Source organism: Pristiophorus japonicus, chromosome 17, assembly GCF_044704955.1.
Source record: "Pristiophorus japonicus isolate sPriJap1 chromosome 17, sPriJap1.hap1, whole genome shotgun sequence".
In the NCBI taxonomy this organism is placed as follows: Eukaryota; Metazoa; Chordata; class Chondrichthyes; family Pristiophoridae; genus Pristiophorus; species Pristiophorus japonicus.
Genome location: NC_091993.1, coordinates 113,014,291 through 113,026,189, shown reverse-complemented (window position 1 = coordinate 113,026,189; position 11,899 = coordinate 113,014,291).

The following is an 11,899-nucleotide window of genomic DNA, read 5'->3' as shown; positions in this document are numbered from 1 at the left end:
GGATCGGTGCTGGGATCACAACTGTTTACAATATACATAGATGACCTGGAAGATGGGACAGAGTGTAGTGTAACAAAATTTGCAGATGACACAAAGATTAGTGGGAAAGCGGGTTGTGTAGAGGACACATAGAGAGGCTGCAAAGAGATTTAGATAGGTTAAGCGAATGGGCTAAGGTTTGGCAGATGGAATACAATGTCGGAAAGTGTGAGGTCATCCACCTTGGGAAAAAAAAACGTAAAAGGGAATATTATTTGAATGGGGAGAACTTACAACATGCTGTGGTGCAGAAGGACCTGGGGGTCATTGGGCATGAATCCCAAAAAGTTAGTTTGCAGGTGCAGCAGGTAATCAGGAAGGCGAATGGAATGTTGGCCTTCATTGCGAGAGGGATGGAGTACAAAAGCAGGGAGGTCCTGCTGCAACTGTACAGGGTATTGGTGAGGCCGCACCTGGAGTACTGCGTGCAGTTTTGGTCACCTTACTTAAGGAAGGATATACTAGCTTTGGAGGGGGTACAGAGACGATTCACTAGGCTGATTCCAGAGATGAGGGGGTTACCTTATAATGATAGATTGAGTAGACTGGGTCTTTACTCGCTGGAGTTCAGAAGGATGAGGGGTGATCTTATAGAAACATTTAAAATAATGAAAGGGATAGACAAGATAGAGGCAGAGAGGTTGTTTCCACTGGTCGGGGAGACTAGAACTAGGGGGCACAGCCTCAAAATACGGGGGAGCCAATTTAAAACCGAGTTGAGAAGGAATTTCTTCTCCCAGAGGGTTGTGAATCTCTGGAATTCTCTGCCCAAGGAAGCAGTTGAGGCTAGCTCATTGAATGTATTCAAGTCACAGATAGATAGATTTTTAACCAATAAGGGAATTAAGGGTTACGGGGAGCGGGTGGGTAAGTGGAGCTGAGTCCATGGCCAGATCAGCCAGGATCTTGTTGAATGGCGGAGCAGGCTCGAGGGGCTAGATGGCCTACTCCTGTTCCTAATTCTTATGTTCTTATGTTCTTGATGTGATGTTTAGACTGCTTAAATACAATGACTGGATTTAAAAGACCAGGCACAGCTAAATCTGAGCAAAACAACTCCTTTTGCTGCAACCTCCACCCCCCTCCCAACATGTAATCAAGTAAAACTTGCCGAATATCTATATAACTGCAGTACATCATCATTCAACTATAACCAGGTCCCTTCACCAGATGCAGCACGGTATGGCTGGTAGGAAAGCAAATTGCATGTTGGTCTTTATTAAAAGAGGATTTGAGTATAAGAGTAAAATCATCTTACTGCAATTACATAGGAACCTGGTGAGACCACACCTGGAGTATTGTGTGCAGTTTTGGTCTCCTTACCTAAGGAAGGATATACTTGGCATAGAGGGATCGCAACAAAGGTTCACTGGACTGATTCCTGGGATGGGGGGATTGTGCTATGAGGAGAGATTGAGTAGACTTGTTCTATATTCCCTAGTGTTTATCTCATTGAAACTTACAGGACTTGACAAGGTAGATGCAGGGAGGATGTTTCCCCTATCTGGGGAGTCTAGAACCAGGGCTCACAGTCTCAGAATAAGAGGTTGTCCATTTAGGATGAGCTGACGAGAACTTTCTTCACGCAGAGGGTGACGAATGTTTGGAATTCTCTACCCCAGAAGGCTGTGGAGGCTCAGACGTTGAGTGTATTCAAGACAGAGATCGATAGATTTTTGGATATTAAGGGAATCAAATGATATGGCGACTGTGCAGGCAAGTGGAGTTGAGTTAGAAGATCAGCCATGATCTTATTGAATGGTAAAGCAAGCTTGAGGGGCTGAATGGCTAACTCCTGCTCCTAATTCTTATATTCTTATCTTCTAGATGCCAATGCACAGTTCCAGCAGCACAGGTCCTAAGGTAATGAAGTGGAAAATTAAATTACAGACATTGTATTTTCACTTCATAAGGCTGATTGAAACAAGGGGAGAACGGGTTGTGAGTTCGAAGGTGAAATAGACAGACAAGTGTTGCATTAATTTCAGGGATTTTGAGGAAATAAGTAACACAACATCTTTATGAATGAAACTGTTTCTTAGTTCTATAACTTGGTACTGAATAATATTCATCTAACGTTAAAGAATGTGAAGTATGTTCGACCAATTAACTTTCAAGGATATGAATGGCAAGCATTTGAGAATCTTAAACAATTTAATTTGCTAAATTATTCACAATAATATTTCATATAAGTGACATATATTGGATGATCTTAAATGATATCTGGAGTGATTTAAACATATACAAACCTAATGAGACATGTCTAAGAGTACTGGATGTACATCGCTAATGTTCAATGCACAGGGTTAGAGTAAACACGCATCTTGTATAATGTGCGTCAGTGCAGATTTCATAGATTCAGTCGATGAATAATGGTCTCAACATCTGGTGGAGAAGATAGGTAATAACAATATTTTGATAAAATTCTATCAGTTTAAAAGACCTCTGAATTTCACAGAACATCCTTCCATCTTCAACCCGTTGCCTTAATGTAAAATAATTTTCCCCATCAAAGCTGAAACATTCACGGTTTGCAGGAAGGGTCTCTGAAAATTTGAACTCTTTGATCGCTCACTAGATATTCTTTCAAGTGGAATGGATCAGGTGCCTTATTGCAGAATCTGTATCAGACAGCAGTCACAGGGGTCAATGAGGACTTGGAAGTGATGAGAGGGAGAATGTCTTTCTCCACAGAGAGTGGCAACTGATCCAGACCTGCTACTTCGAGATACCAATGCAGTGTTTGCTAATCATCCCCATTGTAGCAAGAGTTTCACTGTACCTGTACAAGGCTTCTGTCCACAGTAGGCACATGGGGAGCTTTGGGAGCAGAGTGTGGCCATGTTCTCCCTGGAGACACTCATCATCATAGGCAGTCCCTCGGAATAGAGGAAGACTTGCTTCCACTCTTAACATGAGTTCTTAGGGTGACTGTACAGTCCAATACGAGAACCACAGTCTCTGTCACAGGTGGGACAAATCATCGTTGAGGGAAGGGGTGGGTGGGACTGGTTTGCTCTTTCCGCTGCCTGCGCTTGATTTCTGCATGCTCTCGGCGACGAGACTCGAGGAGCTCAGCGCCCTCCCGGATGCTCTTCCTCCACTTAGGGCACTACTCTACGCTTCATCGTACTTCAAATAAAAGTGTCACTGATGCCTGTATTAAAAGGCATGAGATATGAATGCACAGGTGGCTCTGGCAGCCAGTGCAGTACCACATGCATTGCGAGAGCTTTCGGGCAAGCCTTTATCTGCATATTGTGTTCTGGTGATCACATGCTAGCTAGACATTGAGAGAATAGAATGTTGTTTGCTACATGTAGTGACAGAGCTGTGTCACCTCCTTAAGAGGCACAAATGGTGACACGGGTGCATTCAATAGCCTCCTCAACTCTAGGAACACCAGCAGACCAGTAGAATTCTCTTTCCCTTTCATGTTGCTCTGGTGGGTCAATGGAAAAATTGATGAAATCATTGATCCTGCTGAATATTGTACCAAGGAGGTCACAGATCTAACTGTGGACGGCAAACTGGTAAACACTATCGGTATCCACAGTGCTAGCCTGGAACGAAGCCAATGCATAAAAACATTCAGTCACTCTCAGTGCCACACTGATATGCCGTGCTGCTTGGTGGTGATGCTGAAGTAGATGGCACAGCTCTATCGTAGCTTCATTGTTCAACTGCAATCACTTTAGACAAGTGTCTTCTCTCATTCCCAAATAGCTGTGCCTAATATGCTCGACCTGCTGTGTTACCTTGATGGAACATGATGGGACATCTTACTTTCCACCTGACAAAAATGTAACCTTACGTATGCCTCAGAATGAACAATTTACCCCAGTGTTGCTGAGGTGGACAGTGGAAATTGTACAGGTTGCCCCATATACCCCTGGCCTGTCGATCGGTAAAAAAACACAGTTTTACCCAATTATATATTTCAGGTTAAATCATGAATTGTAATTGTGCTAAGTTATCAATTGGTACAGAATTAAAGAAATATTTCGTTCATCACGGGGCTTTCAATGTCATTACTGAATTTCGTTTTCATTTTGTGTTTTCGGTGGTTCATCCTTTGCACCTGAATATCTTGCAATGTCCAAAATGAAGTGATGGCTAAAAAAATAAAGCAGAGTAAAATGCACTCGCCAGTTATTGCAATCAAAAATTGTCCAATAAAACATCTTCCAGAATTCAAAAATCTCCAGAGGAAATGGTAATAGTTGCATTGTTAAAACATTGGGATAACTTAGATAAGCGTGAAATAAGAAAGGAAAACATTTTATACAATTTTCCACATTTAATTTCTTTTGTGAACCCTTCACCGTGTTCAGTTAATCAACGAAAAATGAGCGGAGTTCCTTTCTTCCCTTGTCCTATGCCTTGAAGATGTCGCATTAGGAGCAGGCGGCAGTAAGATATCCAACAACTCGTGTGTCAAACTTAACTCAGTAGTAGCACTCTTTCCTCTGAGTCAGAGGGTTTTGGGTTCAAGCCCCACTCCAGAGACTTGAGCATATAATCTAGAACCATGCTCCAGTGCAGTGCTGAGGGAGTGCTGCACTGCTGGAGATACTGGACCTGAAATTGCGGTCGGAGGCCTCAGAACCGCAAGTATAATCCGTGCCTATGATGCCCCCGGACCTGCCAAGACTTGCGCTCCTGCGCCTACAGGTATAGGCCTGCGTAAAGGCCCATGTATCCCAGGAGTGCAGGCGGTTCTCAAGCGTCTCTGGGATCACATGGGCTGGGCCCAACCAATCAAAAAGGAGATTCGCAGTATGCTTATGGAGATTCCATTTACGTATAGAATTCCCATGAGCATAATAGGAATCACATAATAAATCCATTTTCACACAACCTTACTCAAAATAAATCATCAAATGTTTAAAATTAATTAAAGTACAATATAATTAAACATTTCAAACAGAAATTAAAATTTTTGAAAAATAAATAAACATTTTTAAAGGGGACAAAAATAATCTAACCTAATTTTAAAGTTTTTTGAATGTTCAAATCATTTTTTTTTAAATTATATTAATATTTATTTAAAACCTTACACTGGTAAAAAAAGACCTTGTGCCTGCTTTAACCAGGTGTAAGAGTTCCGTGGGCTTTCGCTGGGTAGTAGTCGGGCAAATATTCCAACCCTGCGCCAGTGAATGTCCGTTTCCTTTGGACTCGTACGATCTGTGAAGCTGAAAGTTGACAGATCGCAAGTTCTGGGTTTTCGTGCACGCACATTGCACGGGAAAGCCCGGAACATGCGGGGCACTTACGCTGTGTGTACGCTGTCATAGATCCCGGAAAATCCGGTCCATTGTCTGTTAGGTGAGAAGTTAAACAGAGACCTCGCTCTTTGCCTTCTCACATGGATGTAAAAGATCCCATGGCACTAACTGAAGAGCAAAGGAATTCTCCTGGTATCCTGGCCTACATTTATCTCTAAACACACAGCACTAAAACAGGTTATTGGGTCAGTTATCTCATAGCTGTTTGTCGGACCTTGCTGCTATGTGTCCCTACTTTAGAACAGTGAGTACACTTTAAAAGTACTTCAGATGCTGTGAAGCATTTGCCGGTTATCCCGAGGATGTGAAAGCAGCAATATAAATGCAAGCTATTTCTTTCTTTACTCGTACGCAAATCAACAAAACCTTTCACCAGAATTTAGTGCAGGAATATAATTTTTTTTTCAAAATATACTTTATTCATATAAAAATTTGCACAATACATTCGAAAGCAGTTCAGTACATTTGGATCCGGTCAGCAATTCCATACATTACATTTAGATGCTGACCGCATTTCCATTCAATATATTTCTTTACTTTACATTTCAAGGTACGATTCATACAATCCAGGATACATTGTGGTACGTTCATCAAGTTACATTACATGTGTCACCATACGGTGACTTGCTTAACAAGAAGTGTAACTGTTAAACCAAACGCTCTCACTGATTAAAAGGGGGAGAAAACTTCTGACCATTAATAGTATTTCTAAACGCCATGGGAAAATAAATACTGAGGAGTGTGCTGTGTGAGTGCCACACAATAAAATGATGTCATAAACTGCTAGAGACGTTGAAGAGCTTTCGTACATAATTCTCCAATATCCTGACTGGTCTAGAGTAGGTGTGTCCAAGCTTTGTGGACCATGTATGTGCCTGCCATGGGGCTTTGGGAGCGACATGTAAACAGGATACACAGCCAGGTCAGTGGAGTAGATACCCGCTCTTCAGATTCCAGCAAAATGGGGATTGTGTTCACTCATAGCCTGCTCCTTCATTGGAATACACTCTCCATGCCTGGAAAATGTGCACAGGGAGTCAGGCCTAGAAGTAGTTTGGCTGCAAGTCACAAAATTGCGTGGCCCAGGAGCTCTTAAAGGGCTGCTGCTACGCCCTTAAAGGGTAGTTTTCTGAAATTGTTCAGCTGCCGAGAGCAACCAATTTGAAAGCATCATGTGTGCAATAAGGACTGTACCAAAGAGGACTGCCTTCAATAACAAATCCTTGGAAATGAAAATTGACAGCAAATGGAGCGTGATAGCTTGAGAAATTCTGTTAGCAATTTTACCATGCATATGCACAATTTGATCCAGTTAAAATCTCTTTTCACAAAGGTCCATGATCTTTTGACATAGCCAGGGACTAGACCTGAACAGAAATACAATGAAGTGCACACAACTACCAAAATCTTGGTCTACAGATAACAAGAGCTTTTCAGGGATAATACACCACATGGTAATTGCACAGGAGATTGCGTGCAGGACTTAAAGAAGTTATTGCAACCTTGAAGAACTGAAGGTTTTTGTGTCACTGGTGGAGTAGACGGAATCTGATCCACTGGTTCGCTCACCTGTTGTCTGACTACATCTTATATCGCCATATCACGTAAGCTAACATGGGGAAAACAATCTCATCGGGTCTCCTGGCATGCGCTGATCTGAACCACTTCTCTGCCATTGTTTGGTCAGTCTACGTACCAGATACGCACTGGAGCAAGAACTAGTAAGTTAAATAATACAGATTGTAGAACGGGCAATGGGTTTTCAAGCAAAGCAACAGTTGATAGTCATGTGTGAGGGCAGTTATTCCTCCTTAATGGCAAAAACGTTAGAGTTTCTTGGTCAAAAGAATAATACAAGGAAACTAATTGGAACTAAAGTGGGTAGGACATATGTCACAAATCAGCAGAAAAACAGAGATTTAAGGCTGTGTCACGTCTGTTAATTTGCCTCAGCAGAGCATGATGGGAGTTACCCAGAGCTCTCCAGTGTGGTTCCCTGTGAATTGAGCACATTTCCTCTCTTAAAGAATGTCAACAGATTTTGGGTTTGTCTTTTATTGCTGGTTTCACCCAAGTGGCCATTCTTGACTTGAGTTTTTACCGTGAATGCAAGTGGGCTGTTGGACTCAGCGGCGATCACAGACATCCTGTCTGTTATGTATGTATTTAAACCTCACCAATAGGTAAGACTTGCCACTAGGGGGCACACCTGTGGAAGGCCTAAGGTTCACCTGTGGACCCTGGGGCAAGCAGGCATAAAAGGTTACCCACCATGCTGCTACCACACTCTGGAGTCTGAATAAAGAGACCAAGGTCACAACAGTTTGAGCTTACAATACAGTCTTGAGGATTTAGTCTGAACACTACAAATTGGCGACGAGAAACGGATCATGAACCTTCATGCGGTAATGGCTGCCATTGGTATTCTCGAGAGTTTTGTTGAGGGTGATGATTGGGAGGCCTTCATTGAGCAGTACTTCATGGCCAATGAACTGGACAAGGCTGAGACGGTGACCAAGCGCAGGGCGATTCTCCTCACCGTATGTGAGTCTTCGATATATGGCCTCCTCAAAAATCTGCTGGCACCAGTCAAACCAACGGACAAGTCTAACACAGAGATGTGTACGCTGGTTCGGGAACATCTCAAGCCGAAGGAGAGCATCTTAATGGCCAGGTATTGCTTTTACAGGCACCATCGCTCCGAGGGCCAGAACTTGGCGAGTTTTGTCGTCGACCTAAGACGCCTTGCGGGACAGAGCGAATTTGCAGGATCCTTGGGGGAAATGTTGCGGGATTTTTTTCCTGCTTGGAATAGGTCACGAGGTCATTGTTCGCAAACTACTGTCTGCCGAATCCCTAGATTTGAGCAAGGCCATCACGATAGCCCAAGCTTTCACATCCATGAGCGATAACACAAAACAGATGTCCTCACAGCATCAAAGTTCACTGGCAAGTACTGTGCATAAAATAATGTTTTCAGCAGGCAGAACTGTACAGGGCAGGGCCCACACAACCGCAGAGGCCAGACCTAGGCCTAGAGTGACTCAGAGACTGCCGTGGGGCATTAATGCGTGTCAATTAGCATCATGCTGGCGCTGTGGGAGCAGTCATAGAGCTCATCAATGTCGATTCAAGTCCTATGTGTGCAAGAGCTATGGAACAATGGGGCATCTCCAGCGAATGTGCAAATGATCTGTGATTCACCATGTGGCAGAGTCAGGAGAAGACGACCGATTCAACGAGGATCACGCTGAACGAGCAGGAGAGGCAACTCAACCTGAGGATAAAGAGGAAGTATATGGGATACACACCTTCACCACCAAAAGCCCTCCGATAATGTTAAAAGATGAACTCAACGGCACGCCAGTCTCCATGGGGGCGATTCAATCAGTTATGAGCCAGAAGGCATTTGAGAGGCTGTGGGGCGACCATGCACAACAATCCAAGCTGATCCCAATTCAGGCAAATCTGCGCACCTACACCAAGGAACTGATACCAGTTATTGGTAGTGTTGACATAAGAGTATCCCATGAGGGAGCGGTGCACGATTTACCACTGTGGATTATTTCACGTGATGGGCCAACGCTGCTTGGCAGGAGGTGGTTGGGGAAGATTCGATGGAACTGGGACGACCTCTGCCTACCTTCTCCGGCGAACGATGTCTCTCTTGCTCAAAGGCTGAGCAAAGCCCCACCTTCAGCTGAACCAGGCATCGAAATGCAGATCCATTTGCAGATCCCCGAGGTACAGGCCGCTCATCACATCCACGAGGAGGTGAAGATCAACCGAGCAGTGGTACAAGCGCGGTACCCACCACCCAAAGCTGATGACCCTTTCACAACGATGGAAGAGTCTCCAGGTCGACCATGCAGACTGGGACTCAGGCCGAAATGATCCAAATGCATCTTCCTGACGCCAGAGGCAAAATCCCTGGGGAGGAAGATCGCGGCAGTCGGCATCACAGACACGGACGAGAGTGCTTCTAGACCACGGGACGAGAGTGCATCCAGACCACAAGATGAAAGTATGTCCAGACCACGGGACGAGAGTGCGTCCAGACCACAAGATGAAAGTATGTCCAGACCACGGGACGAGAGTGCGTCCAGACCACAAGATGAAAGTATGTCCAGACCACGGGACGAGAGAGCGTCCAGACCACAGGACGAGAGAACGTCCAGACCACGGGATGTCGCCGCAACGGAACAGAGGCAGGTGTTGCCCAGCAAGGAAGACAACTGGGTTTGGGGCAAAGGTAAAGGAGCGGCTGCTGAGAATGCCAGCAACCTGCTACGTTCTATTAAGTTGTTGGCACTATGTAACCCATGTGACCGTTCTTTTGCGGCCAATGATGTACTATCGTATGGGATCGGGGGTACCTTCAACAAGCCAAAGTAGCGGGCGGACACCGGTGATATATGTATCTGACAAAGTACTTGTAACAAGTGATGTGTTATCACACAGGGTCAGGCGTGTTGTTCAGCAAGTTAAAGTAGCGGGCGAGCCCCAACCGCTTGTACCTGTATCCAATAAGTTAACCAAGGCAATAGCTTGGGTTCATGGGACAAAAGAGACGTACCAAAGAGTGTCCCAATATTTGCTCGAATCAGACAAGCTGCCCATCCCACAGTTTTGGGAGAGCAGAGGCACCATTATTGATGCGTTGTTTCGAGAATGTCTAACACTGTCTGTGCACTGTAACATAATCCGCCACGGGCCAAGCACTGAGAACAGCGCTCATGCCTTCAGTAGGCTACCGTTGCCCACCACCGGGGTGGAAATGGCACAGCCTGCAGACCTACTCGTTGTCATGGAAGTGCTATAAAGTGAGGGGTCAACCGTAACGGCCCCCCAGTTTAGGACCTGGACCAGCCAGGATCCCACGTTACCGTCTGCCAACGGTGAACTGCTGGATGGGATATTGCAGCTTATCCGTCGCAAAGACGAAAGGCTCATCCCATCAGATTGACCCCCATGGGACAACCCTGCAACATTGCAAAGAAAGGCAGGGAGGCTACACACAGTCGGTGGCCCGGGACCTCCATACCATGGCCCAGGATCCATGGGGACCACAAGGCCTTCCACGACTCCTGAAAGTCTTAAGGCCATATCGGCCATCCTTGGCTTGCCAGACCTTGGGGTCAGCGACAATAGTCCGGAGCGGGCAGCCCAAATCATAAAGCCAAGCACCACACATGTCACGGTAAACTCCCTACAGACCCGGCTATCCCGGGTGCTATGCAGTCACCAGACAGAATCACTCAGAACTGAGCTTTCCGTATGCTGTCAGCAGAGAATGTACCATGATCGCACGGCTCCTCCACGCGACATCAGAATAAACGATGCAGCCCATGTTCAGGGCCCCAGATGGGCCACTAGCACTGTATCAGCCAAAGTAGGGAATGGAGCGTTTGTGATGAAAATGGAATATTTGATTGTGAAACCATGTAATGGGAAAACGCACGGAGCATTTGGACCAGATCAAACTGCGAACTACAGATAACCAGGAACCACTGTGAAAGGACCTGGCCCCCAGCGACCCACTAACACAATCGACCTCGCCGTCAACCACAAGGATGAAACCACCACGTCAGGACTTCAACTCAGGCGATCGACCCGGGGACACAGGGCGCCTAATCGCCTCAACTTGCAAATAACTTGTACACAAGACTTTGTGGGGGAGTGATGTTATGTATGTATGTAAACCTCACCAATATGTAAGACTTGCCACTCGGGGGCACACCTGTGGGAGACCTAAGGGTCACCTGTGCACCCTGGGGCACGCAGGTATAAAAGGTGATTCACCATGCTGCTACCGCACTCTGGAGTCTGAATAAATAGACCAAGGTCACAACAGTTTAAGCTTACAATACAGTCTTGAGGATTCATTCTGAACACTATATTGTCCTTATCCAACCTCCATAGGGACAACATTCCAACAAAGGCCATTGGATAATCAACAGGAGAGGGAACCCTGGCCTTTTCCAGTACTTGGGCTGGAAAATGTTGGAATCAATTGCATTACCGTGGTTGAAATGAGCTAACACACAAGTGTAGACACAATTGTTTTGCACGCATATGTATCAGTCAGTTTGCACAAAGTAAAGTCCCACAAACAACTTTGAGATGAAGGAGAGTTAATCTGTTCTGGTGGTGGTGCTTCAGGGATGAATGTTGGGTGAAACATGAGAATCTCCACTCTTCTTTGATAAAGTTTCCCTGAGCAGGCAGAAGGTCACACAGTTAAATATGGCATCTAAAAGACAACACCTCTAACGATGCAGCATTCCCTCAATGCTGCTCTGAACTGTGAGCTGAGATTATGTGCTCAGGTCCTGGACTGGGGCTTAAAGTCACAACACTGAGACTCAAAGGTGAAATTTTTACCACTAAGCCGCGCTCGACACTTGACATAAGAGCACATTTCAAATGCACCGATCATCCCTTTGTTGGTAAATGACTTTTCTAAATGAGCAGATCATTGCTCTTGCAACTGATGTTGTCAATTGAAGCCCCTCAATTAAAGTATAATCAGGTAGCACACTCCTGGGAATTCAGCATTGGATTTATTC